Source organism: Neodiprion virginianus, chromosome 5 (assembly GCF_021901495.1).
Source record: "Neodiprion virginianus isolate iyNeoVirg1 chromosome 5, iyNeoVirg1.1, whole genome shotgun sequence".
NCBI lineage: Eukaryota > Metazoa > Arthropoda > Insecta > Hymenoptera > Diprionidae > Neodiprion > Neodiprion virginianus.
Window position 1 is genome coordinate 15,076,530 of NC_060881.1, and position 25,667 is coordinate 15,102,196.

Below are 25,667 nucleotides of genomic sequence, written 5' to 3' on the forward strand. Positions count from 1 at the left end.
GGCTTGATAATCAAACTCACGAATCCATATTGTTAAGAATCTAAGAAATACGGCGTGATTATCGGACCGCACTACCCCCACCCATTAATGAGACGCGAAAAGCGCGGCCTAGCCGCACGACTGGGGTTGGGGGCCGAGTTAGTCTGTCCCGAGCGGACCGCCGTGAATGTGTGCGTCTCGTGAAATGTATTGTACGTCCCTTTAGTTTTTATATTCTTTATTATCTATATGTATTTATGTATACGTCTCCTAAAAAGCATAGTGTCAATAAAGAACCGCGCTGTTTTACCGGTCGCATAAAAAAAAAACGTACCGCCACCCTAGTTCTCTTTACCACCTAACCTCGATCTACGCCGCGTAGTTACGAACAATTGAAAAATCTTCTAATAATATTTATTTTCGTAACGTTCAAGAACGTTACAGTATGTATAAGAGCAGCTTCAAACTTTATGAAGATAAGTCAGCGGGGACAGGCCGGTCGGCGTGATTTTTATTATACTTTCTGAAATGTGGCGCACCCTGGCGGGAAGTAGCGGTACTACCTTATAATTATCTCGAACAAGACTCTTATATAATTACAATCGAACAACACTTACAGATAAGTTAGTTTGATTTCAAATTGTTCCATTTCGTGGGCGACAGGGACAGTATATTTTCGTAAGTGCGATCGCCACGCTTCACTTTCCATTTCAATTAGATGACAGTTCGGCAATGACAATAATTGGCAAAATAATATTAAGCTTATAAACCGATGCAGAGTGTTAAAGTATTCCACAGTTTCATTCTTTCTTCTCTTCTCGAGACAGCCAACTAGAGACAAGGAAAGGAAGTGAGGGAGAATAAACGTACGCGTCTCGTTATTGAAAGAACAAAGAAAATATATTGCTTTATTGGGGCACGTGTTTGTCGTTGCTCTGCTCGAAAGTGACTAACTGGACGCGGGCTCGCAGGTCGTTACATTTTGGAAGAAAAAAAATATGGCACCCAGCGACACGCATGCGCACAAGAAAAATATGCGAAGCTTGCTTCAACACAGAGATTGGATACCTAATTCTATACGATTCCTTACAGATATGGAAATCCAAATGTTCGATTAGTCTTTACGTGTGCAATGAAATATTTTGTTTCTTTCAAAATATGTATAATGCGTAAAGTCGTGGATCTCTTATTTTTTTAGGATTGCGCATAGTATTGCACAACAGAGTTATGCACATTCGATACTCTTCGCATGTTAATCCGTCCTCCTCGCTGAAAATTTTTTCGATGAATGCTGAAATTTACAGGGATCCGGGTATAATATTTGCAATGTTGTCCGCTACATATCATACATTGAATAATGCGTAATGACTTTTTACTGCGTAATAAACATTCGCCGGTATTGCTTCGTGTTTGCTTTTCCCGGTTGGACTCATCTCTTTCAAACTATTGTTGACTAAGATAATTTTCAAGAGTGCTCGTGTCGTTTCTTTCGGACCCTTGTACATAATCTCTGTGACGGCGATCATTTTCACATTGTCAACCCACACGTCGTACCCTGTGCTTAACCGTACTTAATGATAATTTAAATATGATAATTTTCTTATGAAAATTAGCGAGAGTTGACTGTCAAAATATTACTAAGAGATCGTTTTCCGCTACTCGGTGCTGTTTGTACTTTCAGGACAATTTGAAAAGTGTTGCATGAACTCGTTTCATTCACACATTCATTCATTTCTTTGTTTTGATTACACAAATTTGGTTAGAGACATGGAATTGATGCATTATTTACTGAAAATATAATGCATTATGAAATGGACGTGGTATTATTATTGTTAAAATATGTGTAATTCGTATGCTGTAATTACATGCGAGAACAATTATATACATATACTTATATCTTGATATGAGTGAATGCTACAAACGAGGATGCGCGCGCAGCTATGAAAAGGTGTGTGCGTATGAGTGTTTAAGCAAGAGTGAGTAGAAGATAGTCCGCCATGTAGCGCACGAGCATATATAACTCAATTACAATGTATCTTACCAATCATTATTAAGTATGAATAAAGAATCATACCATCGTCATTAACTAAATAAATAAGGACACCTCACATATTTATTTGAAGATGGGGACCTAAAATATCAACAATTATAAATGGTCTATTTTTTCACAGGTGCACCAAGTCGACATACAAGTTTAAATTGCTGAATTGACGTAATCTGAGTACCTGTATTCGTGTGTGTGCATTTCTTTTTCACATGGCCAAATCGGTGGGGAAATCCTTTATGGACCACCCTAGGTAGGGTACCGTCACTCCCAGGAGTGTGGAACTCGCCTTACGGAATACCCACTAAAACCACCACCAAAAGCCGTTCCCTGCTGTCGTCCACACCCCACGGAACTGTTATCGTACCTGTTTTTGAGAATCAAATATCACGATTAGAAAATTACGAGGCACATATTTTGATAAAATCAATCTAACAAAAGTTATTGGATGTGAACTCGTCTTTTCACCATTTGCGTGACACTCTTCTAGCATTACAGAAACGCTGAAACTCAGATTTATTTACAATAAGATTCATTAGATTTTTGTAGTATTCAATAAGAGCGTTTGGTAAAAAGAAACTGATGTTGCGTTTCATTTTTAGTCTCATTCTGTGTTACCGCCCACATAAAGCCATTCCTTGCGGTCGTCCACACCCCACGGTACTGCCGTCGTACCCATTTTTGAAAATCAAATATCGCGATTACAAAATTACGAGGCACATATTTTGATCAAATTAAATCTAACATTTTTGAAACGACAGACGCAGTTTCACGTGCATTAAAATCAAACGGATATGAACTCGACTTTTCACCATTATCGTGATACCATTCTCGCATTACAGAAACGCTGAAGCTCAGATTTATTTGCAATAAGAAGTATTCCTTAGAATTTTGTAGTATTTAATATGAGCGTTTGTTAAAAAGAAACTTATCTTGCGTTTCATGTCTGGTTTTGCCAGCTTGTCGTATCCGCCGATAGCAAGACCCTGCTTATTCTCGAGACCCTACGGGACTGTCGCTATACCTATTTTCAACATTAAATAGCACAATAAGGAAAATACGAGGTGCCGTTTCGATAACAACGATTCCTATGTTATTTGTTTGAATAATTTCAGTTGAATTGATGTTTATCAGATACAGTTGTGTGTGCGGTAGTAAACAAAAAGTCGTGACGTTCCACCACTTTTGTTATATTATTTTCACACACCTAAGACACATTTTTTTTTCTCCCTCTGAATGACAATATTAATAATTAATCACAGTTTCGTGTTATCAACCATTGGAAATTTGTAAAAAAAATCATATCTCAGATTTCATTCCTGGTTTCGTTGTCTGGGGAGTATTCGGCGTATGTTTAAAAGTCAATGCGATGACTGTCTCTTCGTGCTTTCTAAACAAAGTAATTGATTTCCTACAGAGGAACAAAAGTGAGCATGGATGTAAATACGGGGAACCGTGGCTGCGTAGGCCAATGAGGTACAATTATGACTCCTTGAGCCTTGTCGAACCTGATTTGTTGGAGAACTCTTGAAATAATAGCAAAAGGTGGAAAAGCGTAGAAACGGTAGTTATTCCAGCTAATCGTGAAAGCATTCACTGTTACTGCTTCAGGGTGTCTTTTCCACGAGCAAAACTGTTTGACTTTTGAATTATTTCTTGAAGCGAAAAGATCTATTTCCAGGGGACCCCATTTGTCGGTAATTTGCTTGAAAGCAGATTCGGCTAACTCCCACTGGGTATCAATGTCTTTGTTTCTCGATTCCCTATCGGCAACCGTGTTTTCTTTGGAAGGAATATATGATGCGTAGACCCAAATTTTTCTCTCTTCGCACCAATTCCAAAGGTTTCTGACCAATCATCCAGTTCAAGATATCTCGAGCGAAACATCTGAGCGCCAGGAAAGCTGCTATAAGCTCAAGGCGATTCATGTCAAGTTTGCTTTATGATCGCGTCCAAAACCCGTGAGCACTCTGATTATTGCAGTGGGCACCCCAGCCTGTTAGAGGCGCATTAGAAAATATTTCTACTTCAAATTTAAACTTTCGATCAGGATTTCTAACTACAGGGATGGTGAATAGCCCCAATTGTCGTTTTGTATACTGCTAGGTATCAGCATTTCCTAAATAAAGTCCTGCTCATTTAGTAAGAGTGCAGTTAGTTTTTCTCTCTGCAACAACTTCGTATAAAGCCATCCATAAGAGACAGCTGAACACGCTGCGACGAGCATGCCGATTAATCGTGCGAAATCTCTAATCTGACACTTATATTTTCCTAAATATTCTTTAACAAGCCTTACTAAATTAATTCTTTTCTCTACTGGTAAAGCTAGCGTCATGTCACCTGAATTAATTATGAACCCAAGGAATCTGCATGAAAGTTCTGGCTTCTGCGAGCTTTTATCTTCAATAATTTCAAAGCCCAAACATACAAGTAGATTTCTGATGGTTTCTACATTACTTAAGCAGTTTTGAAAATTGTTCCCAATGCACAGAATATCATCTAAGTATACTGTAGATAATAGGTTTCTTTCTCTCAGGTAACTTAAAACAGATGTTAGAACCCTAGTGAACACATAAGGGCTCGTGGAAAGCCCACAAGGCAATCAAGAAAATTCAAAAATATTGCCATTGAATTTAAAGCGTAGAAATTTTCTACATTTCTCGTCTACTGGGATTAAAAATAGGCATCTGAGGTCAAGATTACGGATAAAGGAGCCCTGAGTGATTAATTTCAGCGTAGTTCTTAAATCTTCTATTTTGAAATGTGAGGTTTTTATAAATTGATTCAAGATTTTTAAGTTTAAAACAAAGCGTTTCGAACCGTTCGGTTTTGGAACTAGGAAAAACGGTGATAGAAATTGTCCTTCAACAGGGTTGTACCTAGCGACAGCAGGACAGGCTAATAACTTTTTTACCTCCAATGATAAAAAATATTCAGCTTCACTAGAAAAACCTGAATCTTTTTTATAACTTAATGCTTGTGGAGGCCTGTTGGTAAACGGTATTTCATAACCAGTTACACATTTTAAGATAATCTTATCTTGAGTAATTTCTTTTCACTTTTGATGAATATGTTTAAGACGGCCTGCTATTGGTCTCACCTCAATTTCTACTGACGCTCGATGTTGTTCTGGGGATTCTGGTTCGCCCTGGTTTGTTTGAACGAGTTGTTCTGCGACGGCCTGTTGCTGGACGGGTTCGTCTTCGAACAATTCGTTTTTGGACGAAAAGATTTCTGGCCCTGATGTGGAATCCCCTGTCTCACATACGGGCCCCGCCAGTTTAAAGGACGTCCCGAAGGAGTCCTCGGAGTACTGGTACTTTTAATTTCTTTTCCCATTTTTTTCATCGATTTGGCCGATTTGATTAGGTCAGATAAATCATCCCCGTACAAGAATGTACCTGGCGTTGTCTTTTGTAACAGATCTTTCATCGGTTTTGCCAGTATCGGGGCAATAAAAGCCTTTCTAGCCGAAGACATCTGGTAATGAAGTTGGGAAATTAATCTTCCCACGTCTGCTAATGATTCTAGCAACTCAAGATGGTCTACTGGTTCCCCGTCATTTTTCAGAATCATTGTGATTGCTTCTCCCACGGCTGATAGAGCTGAAGCAACATAGTTCTGCTCAATGATAAAAAGATTATCTCTTTTGGAGGCAGCCTCAGTCAGGGTGAGAGCTATTTCAGCGTTCAGTGCTGGAGCTTCAAGTGAAATGTTTCCTGTACGAGGATACTTTTCCAGGACTCTGTTCTTATCCTCTTTGGTCAAGCCTTCCGACAGCCAGGCGGACCATCTAGCGACCAGACTTTGATGTAAGTCCACTTTTTTAATATTGTTGCGCGCTGGATCATCGCCTAGGAGGCACTCTGTCTCATCGTCCAACTTTTTTGACTCGAAGGGTATATCCGTCACCTCATTAGGCTGATTTGGTTCAGAGGATGGGTCTGTGATCACGTCCAACTGTTTTGCTCTGGAGGTTGGATGGGTATTATCAAGGATTATCAAAGTTTCTGATTCAACTTCGTCTCTAGATGTAGATGGATTTTCCAAGCTCACGCCCAGATAGCATCCAAATCATAAAGAATACTGCGAGAAGCCTTTTGATAGACTTCTGCCAGAAGTCCAACTATGAGTTCTTAGAGACATCTTATTTAAGAACTCAAAATTTAGAACTCCTTAAGACGTCTTTTTTAAGACATTAGTTTTGTGCCATACATAAGTATTCTTTTTCTTGACTTCTTATTGAAATCAAAATTATGATCTCTTTAAGAACTCATAGTAAAGACGTCAGTTTTATGATAACATAATGTATTCATTTTGACGACTTCTCATAGAAATCAAAAACATGAGTCCTTCAAGACATCTTTTTATCGTCTGTTTATAATGAAAATATAATTTTTATGCGCATGCTCATAGTGAGTCAATGCGCATGCGCTTGATATATTGTTCACATATGTGTCACGTGCGGAGCGGTCTCGCACGCGACGGCTTCAACCCTCTAAGTTCTCACGGAGGTTTATATTTATTTCCTAGGTGGGTTGGGAGGTGAACGTCCTCTACAGGGCGTTCCCTGGGAATAGGTTTGGAAGATTTCAATTTATCGTACCAATGTTTTGATGGAAAGCCAAGTTAAAATGTTTAATAGGTCAAAAACTAAAAAGCAGAGAAGGTTCGAAACAAGGAAGCTTACAATTATTTTGGTCTTATACTACTCACGTTCTCTCCCTCTCTCGCTTCGCAGCTTCGGCTTCGAACTCGCCGAAGTATACACGCCTTCACACACACTTACTCACAGGCTACACAGCTCAATAGAGTTCGTGGCTTAACGCTTGCACTTATTTTATCTTCGTAAGACTTACACCGCGACGCGAGTAACCTTTTACGGCCGTGGGTAGATTAGAGAATTACGCTCTAATCGTCGGTTTCGGAAAAAGGATTTATAGCTCTATACGTGGTCGCTTCGAAGGAGCCGGGTTCCGCTGATGTCGTTATTCAGACGGTCTCAAGACGGGACTGCCTTCGCTCGCTCGTCCGACACCCCTTGGAACGTCGGGCGGCGAGCGAGTTTTCGCTGAATTTACAATTCGGGGTTTTCGCTAACTACATAATTCCGGAACAAAGGCTCGCCTCGCGACAGTCATCCTCGAAGCGCGTGATTTCGCGTTCGCCTCATCCCGGTGTTGATTACACCCGGGATCCGGCGGGCGCGAAGACGCTGACGTTGCTGGCCGTCCAACTACGCCGTTCCGCTCGGTTACTCCACGAACTGGTTATAATAAAATATTTTATATAGACTAACTAATTAATATGTTTATGCTATGCTTCCTTGCTTCTAGAGATAATAATAATTGACATAATCGGTGATATAGTCCGAATAAATATGCGGCGCTCGTGACATCCCTCCCCCCTTAGGTGTCGATGCCCCCATCGACTCGGTGCGCCGGGCCGACGGTGACACGGACACTGGAGGGTTGGCTCACCGCTGACCGCATATTTCGAATTATCGGTATTTACATTGTCTGTGTATCGCACATACGCTCTTTCATGACCCGTGCACACACACACGACACTTTCTGGTTTTGGTTATGTCGCTCACTTGTCACCACACTGCTGACTCGTCGCTCGGCCGTCCTTGCGTCTCGCCAGCTGCGTCGCCCTCGTGAGTTTGGTCCTTGGCGTCCTCGGGTGTCCTCAGACGGCCTTGATGTCCTCGTTTCCTTTTGTCTCGGCTCGCTCGGCTTGGAGGGTTGCGGGTGGAGGTCCGCTCGGTGATTCCTCCCACCGGATCAGATCCTCGACGACCTCCGGTTCATCCTGCAGGACGTCCGCGAGATTCGCCGGAGATCCTGGCGTTGCGGGTGGCATCTCACCGGCCGGTTCTTCCCAGCCGATCAGATTGCCTTCGGCTGGTGCTTCCTCCTCTGCGGGTCCAAGGTGTTGGTCCATTTCCCTTTGGAGGGTGATCCAACGGCCCAGGATTCGCGTGCGGACTGCGGGGATCATTACCTTGGCTAACCTCCTGTAGTCAATCAAGAAGGGAGCCTCTTCTCCCTCCAAGACGACCAGGTGGTCGGTTTGTACCCCCTTCTCCTTGGTGTTGGCAGGTAGATGGCGTCGTGACGTCGTCGCCTGCACGGGTGCGTCGGTTTTCGGTGTTGATTTGACCTCTTGGGTGGCCTTAGGAGCTGCTCGTGCGGCGGAGGCTTCCTTTTCGCCGAGGAGGCAGTGGCCCGCGTGTAGGCCCGGTCTGTTGCCGACACTCTCGCCGCAGAGGGTGCAATTAGAGCTTGCCGACCTCCGGCGCGAGAGGAAGCGCTCCAGGTAGCATTCCTCCCAGTGCTGGTTGTCTCCGTTCCTCCCGCAGGTCGGACAGATGCCGCGCCTCATCTTGTCCACCGCCCGGGTCATCGTTGCTGAGGTCGTCTTCGCCGTCGGAGGTGCCGCCAGCTTCGGCGAGACGGTCGAGACCGCCGCCTCAGCCGGTGCTGGTTCGGGTGCTGACACTCGTGCCGGTGGTAGTACTCGTGCCGGTGCTGGTACTTGTACCGGTGGTCGAATCGCTAACTCGTACTTTGATAGGCATGAGATTGCGTGGGACAGCTGCTCATTTCCCGGTCGCTCTGTTGCACACAGAGGACAGGGGCTGAGGTCCGAACCACCCTCCTGATCCGCCCATCTCAAGTAACAGGTTACCCAGCTGGTGCAACGTGTCTGACTTTCGCGGCAGACCGCGCACGCCTTGTTCGCCGTCGCCCTGGCGAACGTACGGAGATAGCTCGCGTCGGACATTTCCTCTTGATTTTGAAGTACACTGAATCCTTTTCCGAAGTTCGCGACTGCTCGGGTCTGACTCCGGGGATCGAATGGCGTTGGTTAGTCCCTCTGGCTCTCCTTCCCCTTGGTGCTGTGGTGGGAGAAGTCTCGATGTCATCTAGGGTGTTATTCTCCTAATATGCCACCTCAGCCTCTTGGCGGGGAAGGGGGCAAGAAGACTCTCCTCTTCTTCCCTTGGGTTGACCCGTTGTTCCTTCCCTTTCCACTTCGTACCGTGTACGCGGAGCAATTCCTGGGGCAGCGCTCGGGTTTCCGGCGCCGCCGTGGTCTCGACGTGGGGCCTGTTTTGTCTGGGCTAGCTCGATGTCTTCGTAATGAGTTGCATGAGCCGTACGCTTCGGGCGTCCGCATGGCAACCCAATCCACTTAGCCATTTTGTAGATGTTGGCTCGCCATATGTAGGTAACCAATATTATTCCGAGAAGGAGGTCCAGGGAAAACCCGGTCGTAAACAAGACGTGCTGTTCCTCTTTGTCACGGCGGTGGCTGCCGATTTCTGAGAGTCGTTGTTGCACGTCGTCCAGGGATTCGTCAGCACGTGACATTCGCCATGCTGAGCCCTTCCTGGTATATTGCGACAGTATGTTGCCTTGTCCCGAGTTTTCTAATTTTCCCTCCAACGGTTCTCCGAAACTGGGGGCAATTAGAGAGATGTTCAGTGAAATCTCCGGCGCGTAAAAGTATTGTTCACGACTCTCGTAAACGCGCATTCCAGTGAGGGAGGTACTTCGGGTGCGTCCAACACAGTCAGCGCTGAGGTGGAGTATCCCGGCACCTTTCAACGTGGTTGAGACTTCCATCCTTGCCGGACAGAGTATATGGAGATGCTCCGGTGCGTGCAGCGAATAGAGCCATCCACCCTGGGAGGGTAGATGCTTCCAGAACGAGTCGTCCGTCGTTTGAATCCTCACATCGCAGTGCCTATATGCGTCGATTGAGGGGTTTATTAGCATCACTACCTCGCATTGCCGCGATGTCGATACCTCCTTCAGAGGGGTCTCCATCGAGCAGATATAACGGCGCTCTACACTGGTGCGTTCGTTAATGTATACGGAGTCTGCCATAAAGTATGTACGGCGGTCCGCCGACACAACTATATACGGCGCCGACGGTTGAATATGAGCCGATCCGTTTAGTAGCGTTCCGCGTTGGAAGGCTGGCCACGCGTGCATGCGGTAAAGATGATAAGCCGCTCGCTCGAGCACGGGAATATGAACCACAATGGGGATCCTGCCCGAGTGAAACACAATATCCGTATCAACAATGCGGGATAACGATTCTCCTCGTAGGTACTCGGTCGAGAGGGGGAATTCAAAATCGGGTGCCCGAGTCTGTATTTCCTTCGTGATGGCGGTCAGCTGCGTCGCTGTTAACATGCTGAGATCGTAACGTCCTTCTCTAGCCATCGATATCGCGTGCAAGTACCTCTCGCTTGTCTGGATATATTGCTTGATCTTTGCCTCCACCCGGTACACGAAGTTCGCTAAGACGTTCCGGCGCATCGTCATACTCGTCTGGTTGGATAGTTGATTGATTCGTGCGTGCAGCTTATCAACCATGTCTAATTCCATCAGATGTTCTCGATGTAACTACTGGAATCTCGAGTGGGTCACGTGTATTTCCTTGCTGATTATTTCAGTTAGATTGGATTGGTCACTAAACAATCGATCGATCTGCGCATTGATATACGTTGCATCCTCTTCATTCATTGTGCCGAATAGCGATTTGCTGAGCGACCCAATGAAACCTAGCGGCACCGATCGCTTCTTCATAGTTCGGATTCGTAATGGCTTAATTGGCGCCCCGAGTCTGGAGTTGTGAGAAATGGCTTCAAGGTTATCTGCCATTTCTTCAGCGCGCCGCATGAGTCCTTGAAGGTAGTCCAAATTTGTCATTTCACGGCAAGCCTCCCTGGTCGTGACCCGGCAGCATGCCTTGAACGCTTCGTTTCACTGCCTTTCAGCGGGGGGTGAATCCGTAATGAAAGCGTCTATATCCATAAACACGGTGACTCTCCAGTCCACGTGTTGCAGGCGGAGGGGGGCCACCCTCTCGTAGTAAATTCCCGGTTGATCTTCCATGGGTGTTATGTGATACGCGTTGTTGCTGCGAAGCTCTGCGGCGGCCAGGGCCGTCGAAGCTAGAAGCACCCACACGCACAACATCGTCGAATTGGTGGACGGTGGCTCATACTCCTACACTGGTTGTTCACGCGTCTCGCTTTCTCACTCCCGCACTCTTCTGCGAACACATGCAGATAACATGTTTACACACGCTTTACTGGTACCTCTCACACTCATACTTGCGCACCCTCATACACATGTTTGCTTTGCTTACGGCAATTACTGCGTAGCTCAGCTGTACATTCCGATATACCTTTTTATATGGTACAACTTCAGCAAACTGGATAGCGGCTTATACCACTGCCAGTTTTACCTTGTCGGCATGCTTCCTTATCCTTTTCCCATTCTCTGCCTCCAGTATTATATTACTATGGTCAGTTATCTGGACGATTTTATATGGGCCATGATATTGGGAGTCGAACTTACCCTTACGAGGTTCCTTAAGGACATAGGCAAGGTCGCTCACTTTACCTGGGAAAGGACGGACTTTCTTGTCGTAGTATTTTTTGATTGTTTCCTTCGCGCGATTTTGATTTTCACCGGCCATTTCGCGTATTTCGGAGAGGCGTTTTTTTAGCTCGATAATATACGAATTATACGTGGATAGTTTTTCGTCCACGGGGAACTGACTCGGTAGCCGAGGCAGCCTCCCATACACGATTTCGTATGGGGTGAAATTTGTCGCCTTGTCACGTGCGGAGCGGTCTCGCACGCGACGACTTCACCCTCTTTGTTATTAACGAGGTTTATTTATTTAATTTTTGGTGGATTCGGAGGTGAAGGTCCTCTACAGGGCGTTCCGTGGGAAATGGTTTGAAGGATATCAATTATTTTGTACCAATGTTTTGAATGGAAGCAAGTAAAAATATTTAATGAAATAACTGGAAGCAGCAAGGTTATAGACAAGGAAGCTTACAGTACGTTCTTATGCTACTCACGTTCTCGCTCTTTCGCACTCTCTCTCTCGCGGATTCTGCTTCGGCCTCGCAGGTGCCGAAGTTTACACCTTCACTCACTCACTTACGTACTACACGGCTTGATTAAGTTCGTGGCTTTGCGTATTGCGCTTAATTCTAACTTCACAGACTGATGTCGCGACGCGAGATGCTTGGACGACCGCGTGTAGATTTACAGGGAATTCTCTCTCTGATCGTCGGAGACCCAAGACTGATAACTCTTTACTCGACAGCTCTGAAGGAGCCTGATTCCGTAGATGTTGGTTTGATGCTGTCTCTAACGGGACTGTCTTCGCTCGCTCGTCCGACACCCCTTGGAACGTCGGGCGGCGAGCGAACTTTTTGCTGACTTTGCAATTTCAAACAAAGGCTCGCCTCGCAACGGTCATCCTCGAAGCGCGTGATTTCGCGCTCGCCTCATCCCGGTGTTGATTACACCCGGGATCCGGCGGGCGCGAAGACGCTGACGTTGCTGGCTGTCCAGCTACGCCGTCGCGCTTGGCTATACCACGAACTGATTATAATAAGATATTTTATATGGTCAAACTAAAACTATGCTTCTTTGTCTCTAAGATAATAATAATGAAAAATGATAATTGTTATGATCGGTTATATATTACAGTTTTGGGTAAATGTGCGGCGCTCGTGACATCCCTCCCCCCTTAGGTGTCGATGCTCTCATCGACTCGGTGCGCCGGGCCGACGGTGACACGGACACTGAAGGGTTGGCTCACAGCTGACCGCATATTTCATACATTCGGTATTTACATTGTTTTGTGTGTTGCGCATACGCTCTTTCATGACCCGCACACACACACACACACAACACTTTTCTTTTTGTTTTCGTTTGGCTTTATCACTCACTTGTCACCACACTGCTGGCTCGTCGCTCGGTCGTCCTTGCGTCTCGCCAGCTGCGTTGCCCTCGTGAGCTTGGTCCTCAGGTCTCCTCAGACGGCCTTGGTGTTATCATCTCCTTCCGTCTGTGTTGGCTCGGCCTGGAGGGTTGCGGGTGGAGTCTCCCACTGGATGAGGTCCTCGACGACCTCCGGTTCGTCCACCAGGACGTCCGCGAGGTTCGCCGGAGATCCTGGCGTTGTGGGTGGAATCTCCCACTGGATGAGGTTCCCCTCTGCCGGTTCTTCTTCTTCTGCGGGTCCCAGGAGTTGCTTCATCGCCCTTTCCAGGGTGATCCAGCGACCCAGGATCCGCGTACGGACGGCGGGAATCATCACCCTGGTCAACCTCCTGTAATCAATCAAGAAGGGAGCCTCTTCTCCCTCCAAGATGACCAGGTGGTCGGTTTGGATTCCCTTGTCCTTGGTGTCCCGCCCGGTTTGTATTGACTTGTCTTTGGTTGCGGGGGTATGGCGCCGCGACGTCGTCGCCTGCACTGGCGCGTTGATCCTTGGCGTAGGTCTTTCTTCTCGGGTTGTCTTCGGAGCTGCTTTCTTCTCGACGAGGAGGCGGCTGAAAGCTTCCACGCAGTGGCCCGCGTGTAGGCCCGGCCTATTTCCGACACTCTCGCCGCAGAGTGTACAGGTCGAGCTCGCCGCCCTCCGGCGCGAGAGGAAACGCTCCAAGTAGCATTCCTCCCAATGCTGGTTTCCTCCGCTCTTTCCGCAGGTCGGACAGGTGCCGCTCCTCAGCCTCTCCACCGCCTGGGTCATCGCCGCCGTCGTCGCCTTCGCCGTCGGAGGTAGCGCTGTCACCACCAGCTTCGGCGAAACGGTCGAAACCGCCGCCTCAGCCGGTGCTGGTTCGGGCGCTGTTACTCTTGCTGGTGGTAGCTCTCGTACTGGCGCTGGTACTCGTACTGGTGGCCGGATCGCTATCTCGCACTTAGATAAGCACGAGAGTGCGTGAGCCACCCGTTCCTTTCCCGGTAGCTCCGTTTTACACAGTGGACAGGGGCTGAGGTCCGACCCGTTCCCCTGATCCGCCCATTTTAGATAGCAAGTTACCCAGTTTGGGCAACTCGTTAGGCTTTCGCGGCAGACCGCGCACTCCTTGGTTGCCTTCGCCCTCGCGAACGTGTTTAAGTTAACCGCGTTGGACATTTTCTACTCGATTTTCAAAGTGCTGTATTCTCTTCTAAAATTGCGACTGCTCGGGTCTAACTCCGGGAATCGAATGGCGTATGGTTAGGCCCTCTGGCTCTCCTTCCCTTTGGCGTGGTAGTGGGAGAAGTCTCGATGTTTCTGAGGGTGTTATTCTCCTAGTATGCCACCTCAGCCTCTTGCCGCGGAAGGGGGCAAGAAGACTCTCCTCCTCTTCCCTTGGGTTGACCCGTTGTTCTTTCCTTATCCACTTCGTACCGTGTACGCGGAGCAATTCCTGGGGCAGCGCTCGGGTTTCCGGCGCCGCCGTGGTCTCGACGTGGGGCCTGTTTTGTCTGGGCTAGCTCGATGTCTTCGTAATGTGTTGCAGGTGCCGTACGCTTCGGGCGTCTGCATGGCAACCCAATCCATTTAGCCACTTTGTAGATGTTGGTTCGCCATATGTAAGTAGCCAATATTATTCCAAGAAGGAGGTCCAGGGCAAACCCGGTCGTAAATAGGATGTGCTGTTCTTCCTTGTCACGGCGGTGGCCGCCGATTTCTGAGAGTCGCCGTTGTACGTCGTCCAGGGATTCGTCAGCACGTGACGTTCGCCATGCTGAGTCCTTCTCGGTATATTGCGACAGTATATTGCCTTGACCTGAGTTTTATAATTTTTCCTCCAACGGTTTTCCGAAGCTGGGGGCAATTTGAGAAATATTCAGTGAAATTTCCGGCGCATAAAAGTATTGCTCACGACTCTCGTAAACCCGCATTCCAGTAAGGGAGGTACTTCGGGTGCGTCCAACACAGTCAGCGCTGAGGTGGAGTATCCCGGCACCTTTCAACGTGGTTGAGACTTCCATTCTTGCTGGACAGAGTATGTGGATATGTTCTGATGCGTGTAACTAATAGAGCCATCCACCCTGGGAGGGTAGATGCTTCCAGAACGGGTCATCCGTCGTTTGTATCCTCACATCGCAGTGCCTATATGCGTCGATTGATGGGTTTATTAGCATCGCTACCTCGCATTGCTGTGACGTCGATACCTCCTTCAGAGGGGTCTCCATCGAGCAGATGTATCGGCGCTCTACACTGGTGCATTGGTTTATGTATACGGAGTCCGCCATAAAGTATGTACGGTGGTCTGCCGACACAACTATATACGGTGCCGACGGCTGAATATGAGCCGATCCGTTTAGTAGCGTTCCGCGCTGGGAGGCTGGCCACGCGTGCATTCGGTAGAGATGATAAGCCGTTCGCTCGAGCAGGGGGATATGTACCACAATTAGGATCCTGCCCGAGTGAGATACAATGTCCGTATTGACTACGCGGGCCAACGATTCTCCTCGTAAGTACTCGATCGCGAGGGGAAATTCGAAATCGGGTGCCCGAGTTTGTATTTCCTTCGTTATGGCAGTCAGCTGCGTCGCTGTTAACATGCTGGGGTCGTAGCGTCCTTCTCTAGCCATCGATAACGCGTGCAAGTACTTCTCGCTTGTCTGGATATACTGCTTGACCTTAGCCTCCACTCGGTACGCGAAGTTCGCTAGGATGTTCCGGCGCATCATCAAACTCGTCTGGTTGGATAACTGATCAATCCGTGCGTGCAGTTTATCAACCATGTCTAATTCCATCCGATGTTCTCGATGCAACTCCTGGAATTTTGAGTGGGTTACATGTATTTCCTTGCTGATAATTTGAGTTAGATTGGATTGGTCGCTAAACAATCGATCGATCTGCGCATTGATATACGTAGCATCCTCTTCGTTCATGGTGCCGAACAGCGATTTGCTGAGCGACCCAATGAAACCTAGCGGGACCGATCGTTTCTTCATAGTTCTGATTTGTAATGGCTTCATCGGCGCGCTGAGTCTGGAGTGGTGAGAAATGGCTTCAAGGTTATCCGCCATTTCTTTAGCGCGCCTCATGAGTCCTTGAAGGTAATCCAAATTTGTCGTTTCACGGCAAGCCTCCTTGGTCATGACCTGGGAGCATGCCTTGAACGCTTCGTTTAACTGCCTCTCGGCGGGGGGTGAATCCGTAATAAAGGCGTCTATATCCATGAACACGGTGACTCTCCAGTCCACGTGTTGCAGGCGGAGGGGGGCCACCCTCTCGTAGTCAATTCCCGGCTGGTCTTTCATGGGTGTTATGTGATACGCGTTGTTGCTGCGAAGCTCGGCGGCGGCCAGGGCCGTCGAAGCTAGAAGCACCCACATGCACAACATCGTCGAATTGGTGGACGGTGGCTCGTACTCCTACACTGGTTGTTTACGCGTCTCGCTTTCTCACTCCTGCACTCTTCTGCGAACACATGCAGATAACATGTTTACACACGCCTTACTGGTACCTTTCACACTCATACTTGCACACCTTCATACACATGTTTGCTTCGCTTACGGCAATTACTGCGTAGCTCCGCTGTACATTCCGACACATATATTTTTATGGTACAATTTCAGCAATCTGGCTAGCGGCTTATACCACTGCCAGTTTTACCTTGTCGGCATGCTTCCTTATCCTTTTCCCGTTTTCTGCCTCTAGTATTATATTGCTATGGTCAGTTATTTGGACAATTTTATATGGGCCATGATATTGGGAGTCGAACTTACCCTTACGAGGTTCCTTAAGGACATAGGCAAGGTCGCTCACTTTACCTGGGAAAGGACGGACTTTCTTGTCGTAGTATTTTTTGGTTGTTTCCTTCGCGCGATTTTGATTTTCACCGGCCATTTCGCGTATTTCGGAGAGGCGTTTTATTAGCTCGATAGTATACGAATTATACGTGGATAGTTTTTCGTCCACGGGGAACTGACTCGGTAGCCGAGGCAGCCTCCCGTACACGATTTCGTAAGGGGTGAAATTTGTCGCCTCGTGCACGCTAGTGTTATACGATAATTCCGCGTAAGGCAACAAACGGTCCCAATCGTCGTACGTACCTGCATACTGCTTTATGTATTCCGCTAACAGTATGTGACTTCGTTCGAGCGCTCCGTTCGTCTGTGGTCGATAGCCGGAAGTCGTGAGTTGATTTATGTGAAAGATTTTGGATATTTCGCGTAGTAAATTTCCGGTAAAGGCTGCTCCGCGATCAGTAAGGATCGCACGGGGAGCTCCGAATTGCGCAATTAATCGCCTCGCCATAGCTTCGGCGATCGTAGTCGCTTTTAAATCGGGTATCGGTTCCGCTAAACAATATTTCGATAAGTGGTCTTGCATGGTTAATATGTGCTTATTGCCATGTGGTGTTGTCGGCAACGGACGCACCGTATCGAGTGACACCTTATCAAAAACGTCAGCCGGCGTATCAGTAATGAGCATCGGCTCGCGCGTCTTCGCTCGAACCAATTTACGTTCCTGACAGCCTTTGCAGCTACGAATATAATTTTGCACTTCATTTCTCAGCGAAGGCCAATAAAAACGTTCACGGATTTTACGATAGGTCTTGGTTACCCGTCGATGGCCTCCGACAAGGCTCGCATGAAATTCCTCAATTATTTGATGGTGTTGGTCGTCCGGTGGTCGTCGAATGGTACCGTAGCATATCGTGGTGACTATGTTTGTTTTACCGAGTATCTTGTTTAACCAATCGAGCAGTTTTGTGCGCGGTAGTTCGTCCGTATAGTCGCCCGAGCGTGAAATACGAACCGACTTCACGGCCGCTTGTTGAAGGGCGAATTTAAGATTCTCGAGTCCCTTGTATATGTGCTCGGTGTTTGTTTCGTCGTAGTACCGTTTTTTAATAACAATACTATAAATTTTATTGGACCCATACGGAGTCACCGCTATTTGTCCGATCGATAAATTCCGGTCTTTAATTGTTTGTCCATCTAACCTGCCTAAGTCAGCGAGTAGTTTTCCCACTGAGGTTGATAGTTCTCCATCCGCAGAGATGAAATGGACTAAATTATCTGGTTTGTACGTTAGACATTCTCGCGAGCTAATTATCGTACTTGTTTTTGCTATAGGTTTTTCTTGGTCAGGTTCCTCTTCACTGGAGGAGTCCAGTGAGGACGACATGATCGGGGACGAACTCGTGTCTTTCGATCCCATTATGATAGGGTCATCAGAGAAAGTTATGAATTTGCTTTTATTACCGGTGGACTTTTCGGAAGGTGTAGCACGTGGTAGCGCACGTGCTCGGTATGGTGTAGACTTTGCAGCCGGGGCCGCATCGTTGCTGGGCAATGACCATCTCACCGTGAGGCGGGGGGCGGGCAGTAGAAAGGTCCGAGCGGGCTGCGAGGTGTCGGGTTCGCGCTCGAGTCCCACGGCCATACTTGTCTTGGGTCTCACTCTCGCGCTTTCTCGCGGCATACTCTCTCTCTCAGCTGGTTGCTCATCGCTCTCGTCGTCCGCCTCCGTTCCTTCTTCTACCGTGCGTGATGATATCTTCTCCCTCGCACTCAGCCGCCGTACTAATTCCTGGTCCGATGGTGACTTGAACCTACCTCCTAACGCTTTCAAGCGGCTGGCAAGCTCAGCATCTCCGGCGATGTCATCGAAAGGGTCTTGTTCTTGGAGAATCATCCGGGCCTCCTCTTCTACCTCATCCCCCTCCGACAGATGATCAGGCCAGTCTAAATCTGTTTTATCAGGCCTTTTTTGGGGGTCACGGGAGGATTTGGTGTGATGCCGCTCTTCCAAACGCCTTAATGATTCGTTGAATTTGTTAATTGAATCTTCAAGAGTTGCCGTTACCGTCTTTGTACTATCTTCTTCCGATTCCTCCGTGCTTCCATCTGAATCGTTGCTGGGGGCGGTGAGCGCGACCGTGATAGTGGCAGGCCTCTGGTCAGACGTCGCGCTTGCGGATTCCGAAGAAAACACCGGCTCTTGGGGACCTCCGAGGGGCTTGACCTCTACGGGGGGTGGAGACTTCGGTCTTTTCGGAGGAAGTAACTGTGAGGGCAACATACTGCGGTGCAAGCGCTGTATGAGTGGCCCTGAGCTCTCGGGTTCAGATCCGGAGGGTTTCGCGTCGGCGGGAGGTGGGCGCCTCGCGGGTCTTGTAACGACCTTCCCGCGCGTGCGTCTCGCCACCGGGCCTGAGCTCTCCGAGCTCCCCTCTCTTCTTTTGGGTACTGTTGGCACCGTGGGCACGCTACGTAGGCGCGAACGTGTGCGCGCCGCTACGATTGATGCGTCGGCCTTGGACGGGCCAGCTGATGTCTCAGGTGTCGACACTTCTGTGCTGGGCGTCGTGCCTTTACGATTTCCGAAAGGTTTCAAAGATAAAGGCAAAACCTGAGCCTTCTGAGGGACGTTCGTCTCTACGTCCGAATCACTTGTAGACGAGAGTTTCTTTAGGTCTACGGGATTACGGGAGAGTGCATCGGCATTTACATTTTCACGCCCTGGCTTATGTTGGAATTCATAATCGTATTTACATAACCTAATTTTCCATCTGTTGAGGCTCTTGCCAGGATCAAGCGTAGAACGCATCTATTTGAGAGGCTCGTGATCGCTTACGAGCTTAAATTTTCTTCCATAGAGATACGTGGAGAAATATTCAATTGAATCGATTATGGCCAGACACTCTTGTTCCGTAGTTCCGTAGTTCTTTTCAGCGTTAGTGAAGATTCTAGAGTGGTACGCGACCGGTAGATCGTGGCCATCGTGAATTTGCGACAATACTGCTCCGAGTGCAAATTCCGAGGCGTCGGTCGTCAAGATAAATTGTTTAGATAGATCGGGATATTGTAAGATCGGTTCTCGACAGAGGGCCTTGCGAAGCCTGCGAAAGCTGTTTTTCTGCTCTCGCTCCCATACGAATGGTTTTCCCTTTTTGAGTAAGTCTGATAAGGGCTTGGATATGGCAGCGAAATCCGGAATAAACCGACGGTAATAATCGGCGAGTCCCAGAAATTGCCGCACGTTTTTCTGCGTCCTTGGGTGCGGAAATTTACACACTGCCTCTAGCTTCTTCGGGTCCATTCGCAACCCGTCGCGGCTAACGATATGCCCGAGATACGCGACTTCGCTACGCAAGAACTCACATTTATCCGGTTTGAGGACGAGGTTAGCTTCCTCGAGACGTTGCATGAGACGCCGGATTTTAGTCTTATGCTCCTCGAGAGTTTCCGCAAATACTACGATATCGTCGAGATACACGAACAGTTCTGTCACTTGCAACCCAATCAGTACCCGATCCATCAGGCGCTGAAAGGTCGCGGGCGCGTTTTTGAGACCTACGGGCATGCGAGCGTACTCGTAGTGCCCGTTTATCGTGGAAAACGCTGTCTTTGGACCGTCTCTCCAATCCATCGGGATCTGCTGGAAGCCGCTCGCTAGATCGAATGTCGAAAAGTACGTAGCTTTTCCCAGCTGTTCGAGTATTTCTATCATATTCGGGAGGGGGTACGCGTCGGAAATCGTCTTCTCGTTCAGTTTACGGAAATCGATGACCATGCGCATCCGCGGATTCCCTTGAGAGTCGGTTTTTTTGGGAACTATCCAGACCGGCGAGTTATACGGGGAGCGTGAATGAACAATTATTCCCTCACTTAGCTTTTTCTCAACTTGCCGCTCCAGTTCCGACCGATACACCACAGGAAATCTGTATTGTTTTGCGTTTACCGGGAGCTCGTCCACCGTCGGGATCCGATGGCGAACTTGATCCGCGCATCGCAATCTATCGCCTGGTAGCTTATACATGTGAGGGTATTCCTCGATGAGACTTATAACATGTGCACGCTCTACCTCATTGAGCCTATCTAACCGCAGTGATTCAATTATGGCTTCTACTCGATCCGTCGGCGGAGTAGTCTCTACACCGCTACCGTCGGAGCTTTCGCCGCTCCAATAGCCGTTCTCCCGATATGGCTCGAAATCTTCGAGTTCCTGAGGCTCGATTTCTAATTCGATGTCGTCGAATAGCGTGTTTATTGCTAAGACGTAGCACGATCCTCCCGTAGGAGCAACGATACTTTCTCCGATAAACACACCCGGTTGAGTTTCGATTCGCGGTAAGTATCCCTCCTTTAGATTCGCGTTCTTTAAAGGGATGCTTATTTGCTCACTCGTACGCTCGCGCAGTTTATAACTTCGTTTCTCCGAAGCGATTTTCGCCGCTAACACGCGCCTTGTAGGTTCTGCGTCGGAAGGAGGTAGGCCTATGAAAGGCTTAGGTCGGATGGGATCGCTTGAGGTAACTAGAGTATTATGGTGAAATGAAATTTCGGCTTTTTCCGCGAAAAAATAAGGTTTACCGATTAACGCGTCGCTTCTCAGCGGCAGGTTTCGTAACACATAAAACTTGGCTGGTTTTTCAGAGATGTGGAGGACAACTGAGCCGAGTGTCGGAATATCCGATTCCTCTAATCCTGTTACCCATATTTTATCGTCAGTGTTTACAATTAAGTCTGGATCGAGGGCATTTAGTTTAATTAAGCTGGCTGATGAACCCGTGTCAAGACAGAATTTTCCCTTCTTGTTACGAAGTTCGGGAGCACTTAGTTCGACTACTGGGCTCTCCTGGTCGGTGGGGGTCCAGAGAACGAGACATCGTTCTCCAGGAACCTCACTGACTGTTGGTGTTCTCGGGGTCGACTCGACTCGCTCACTCCGGTCGGGCCCGCAGGGGAATTTGCCCGGCGAGCCCCAGGACAGTTTAAAGGCTCCCTTTGCGGGGAACGTCCCGGAGGTGACCGTTGCTTTAACGGGCAGCACGGGCAACCCCTGTTTTGTTTACAGCAATATTTATATCCGCAAGGTGTTAACGGGCTAGAGTATGACTTTCCCGTGGCAGCCTCGCGGTTATCAGACGTTTGCGGGGGTTCAAAAAATCCGGTAGCCGGTTGTGGTGACTGGCTTCGATAAGCAGACGTCGGTTTACCTTCCCAAGCCGTCGGCGACGGAGTTCGGGAGTTATAGCGAGCGTAAAGAACACGCGCCGATTCGTCCTGGCTCGAATCAATTCCTTTCCATCGGCTACTTCGAAGCGCTAGCTTTTCGGCGATTTGGAAGGATGCTTCGAGAGTTTCCGGCTCTCGCAAATCTACCGCGGCTCCGATATGGGTAGGCAACCCTTTTATGAACGAACCTAGCGCGATTCGATGTAGCGGGTCCCGGTTCAATTCTGGCGGATCGATGCCAAAATATGACCTGAACGCGCTTCTTCCCCCGCTTAGCAAAATTCGGACTTTATCGTAAAATTGCCCGACGGTTTGATCGCGTTTCATCCGGACCGTCGACAGCGCCTCTGTATAGTAATCGTAAGTATGTCCGCGGGCGAGTCGATTTTTCAACAGTTTCACCAACCCGGCCATGGTCTCGACCTTCTCGCCGTAGATGCAGTTTCGCGCGTCCCCGCGTAATCGCGATATTACTGCGCCGAGGTACTGCGATTCTGCCGCGGCTGGCACGAACATGGACGCGTTCTGGATGTCTTGCAAAAAATCCCGTAACGGCATGTTCTTCCCGTCAAATTTGGGAATGTTCGCGAAATTATTTTGAATAGTCAAATTTTCCACCATAGTGGAGACACTGGCGACCAGGTCGGCCGTCATATCGGTGGCGTCTCTGGCCTGAGCGTGATTTGGCATGTTGGTAAGTCCGGGGGTAGGGAAGGATATCGAAAGGATAAGCGATTCTATTACGTATAGTTCGACTCGCTCGTTTGTTGAAAATAAGAAAAATTCGAAAATTTTTTGTGGTTTTGAATTGCAACTAAAAAAAAATTGAATCCTCGATTCCAATTCCCAAGGAAAATCACCTCTTGTCCCACTTCTGACACCAGTTTAACCTGTCACGTGCGGAGCGGTCTCGCACGCGACGGCTTCAACCCTCTAAGTTCTCACGGAGGTTTATATTTATTTCCTAGGTGGGTTGGGAGGTGAACGTCCTCTACAGGGCGTTCCCTGGGAATAGGTTTGGAAGATTTCAATTTATCGTACCAATGTTTTGATGGAAAGCCAAGTTAAAATGTTTAATAGGTCAAAAACTAAAAAGCAGAGAAGGTTCGAAACAAGGAAGCTTACAATTATTTTGGTCTTATACTACTCACGTTCTCTCCCTCTCTCGCTTCGCAGCTTCGGCTTCGAACTCGCCGAAGTATACACGCCTTCACACACACTTACTCACAGGCTACACAGCTCAATAGAGTTCGTGGCTTAACGCTTGCACTTATTTTATCTTCGTAAGACTTACACCGCGACGCGAGTAACCTTTTACGGCCGTGGGTAGATTAGAGAATTACGCTCTAATCGTCGGTTTCGGAAAAAGGATTTATAGCTCTATACGTGGTCGCTTCGAAGGAGCCGGGTTCCGCTGATGTCGTTATTCAGACGGTCTCAAGACGGGACTGCCTTCGCTCGCTCGTCCGACACCCCTTGGAACGTCGGGCGGCGAGCGAGTTTTCGCTGAATTTACAATTCGGGGTTTTCGCTAACTACATAATTCCGGAACAAAGGCTCGCCTCGCGACAGTCATCCTCGAAGCGCGTGATTTCGCGTTCGCCTCATCCCGGTGTTGATTACACCCGGGATCCGGCGGGCGCGAAGACGCTGACGTTGCTGGCCGTCCAACTACGCCGTTCCGCTCGGTTACTCCACGAACTGGTTATAATAAAATATTTTATATAGACTAACTAATATGTTTATGCTATGCTTCCTTGTTTCTAGAGATAATAATAATTGACATAATCGGTGATATAGTCCGAATAAATATGCGGCGCTCGTGACATGTGCATTACAACCAAAAATGAATAGAAATTATGGACATCAATAATTTATTTATCAGTCATTTATAAACATTAAAATTATTTGAAAAATTATTAAGTGTGGATTCTATCAATTATAAGACGAATTAAGGTAATATTGTTCATTTATTAATATCTAATTTTTTTTTCATATTTTATAACATTTTGTCTTTGTTTTGTGAGCAGAATTTTACAAAGCTAAAGGATACAATTATTTGTGACTCAATACTGAAAAATTTCATTTCAAATTTAATAGGTGATAATGACCACCCGAAAGCCTTTCGGTGAATTGTCGAAAAGCCAAAGAAATCGGCGATTAAAAAGAGTCAATAACGGATCACTATTGCAACAAATTCCTTCTCCACTGCTAACGAGGCCCGATGTGGATAGTTTTTCTGATGATAAACAAGATACTGCTGGTTGTACAAGTTTTAATAATTTGATATTGCCAGAAAGTTCCATTGAACGTCAAGATGATATAATTTCTGATGATAATGTGAAAGATGTCGATGTTGGTCCTGTGCAAACTAAAATCATTGATCCTGATACAACAATTGATTTAAGGACTCAAATAGGACAATGGCAATGCCAATATGATATAAGTCAAGCGGCCACCGGATCTCTTTTAAAAATGCTCATCAATGTAAACTCAGTTGATGAATAAAAAAAATTACCTACAGATCCACGTACCCTATTCAATACACCTCATACTACTGTCATTCGCTCCGTTAAACCTGGGGAATACTTTCACTATGGCTTAGAGCGAAAACTAATTGACCAGTCAAAATCTATTGGAATAGATAAATTTGCGAAAAATATTCTTATAAATGTTCACATCGATGGATTGCCAATTTCAAAAAGCTCAAAAAAGACAGTTATATCCTATTTTAGCTGAAGTATTTCTAATAATTGCTACACTTTTTGTGATTGGAATATATCATGGATTTAATAATCCTGAAAACTGCAATGAATTTCTCGAAGAGTTTATAAACGAATACAAAATTCTGCATTTGACGGGTTTCAAGTATAATTATTGTCAATTTTTTGTGGAAATTAGAGCTGTCATCTGCGATTCTCCAGCTCGTTCTTATGTGACATGTACGAAGGGACATTCAGGTTATTATGGCTGCATCAAATGTATGCAGGAGGGTGATTATCAAAATTATCAAATGAGATTTTTATCGACCGATGCACCGACACGTACAGATGATAATTTTATTAAACGTGTTAATGAAGACCATCATCTTGGAAAATCAAAATTTGAAGAGACTGAAATTGGTATGGTTTCCCAATTCCCTGTGGAATATAAGCACCTAGTTTGTTTCGGAGTTGCAAAAAAAATTCTAAAATCACGGATCACTGGATTTCGTGTAAATGAAAAAACATTAATGAAATTTAACCATAAAAAAAAACAACAAATTTCAGATGTATTAACTTTAATAAAGAGTTGGATACCGTCAGAATTTGTTCGAAAAACTCGAGAATTAGATGAAATTGATCGATGGAAGGCAACAGAGCTGAGATTATTTTTACTATATGTGGGTTCTATTGGTCTAAAAAATTATTTACCGGAAGAATACATGTATCATTTTAATTGTTTACAATGTGCGATAAGGATTTTATGCGATGAAACTGATTGTATTAACAACAACGCGTGCGCAGGGAGATTATTAAAATATTTTGTTGATGAAAGCGCGGAGTTGTATGGCAAAAATTTCGTGACTTCCAATGTGCATAACTTGGTGCATTTACCTGACGATGTTCTAAAATTTGGTAATTTAGACTCATTTAGTGCATTTTCATTCGAAAGTTACTTATATTTTCTTTAATAAGTTTTGAAGAAAGGTGACAAACCATTGCAACAATTAAACAAGCGAATTCAAGAACGAGTCAATTGTGGTTTCAAACAAACTATAAAACAACGTTTGACTAAGCCTGAAGTAAGTAATTTTAATTTCAAAAAGTCTTAGAGAATTGGAGTTCCTTCAC

At 46.8% G+C, this 25,667-nt stretch overlaps 1 protein-coding gene across 1 annotated transcript in view; it reads right to left on the reverse strand.

The window, feature by feature from the left end:
• Window positions 1-2,222: 2,222 nt before the first annotated feature.
• Window positions 2,223-25,667, reverse strand: part of LOC124305740 (WD repeat-containing protein 48) — a 108,937-nt gene continuing 85,492 nt past the window's right edge. Inside the window, exon 12 of the transcript XR_006908438.1 lies at window positions 2,223-2,390. The gene's annotated coding sequence lies outside the window, so the exon portion shown is untranslated. The remainder of the gene's footprint in view (window positions 2,391-25,667) is intronic.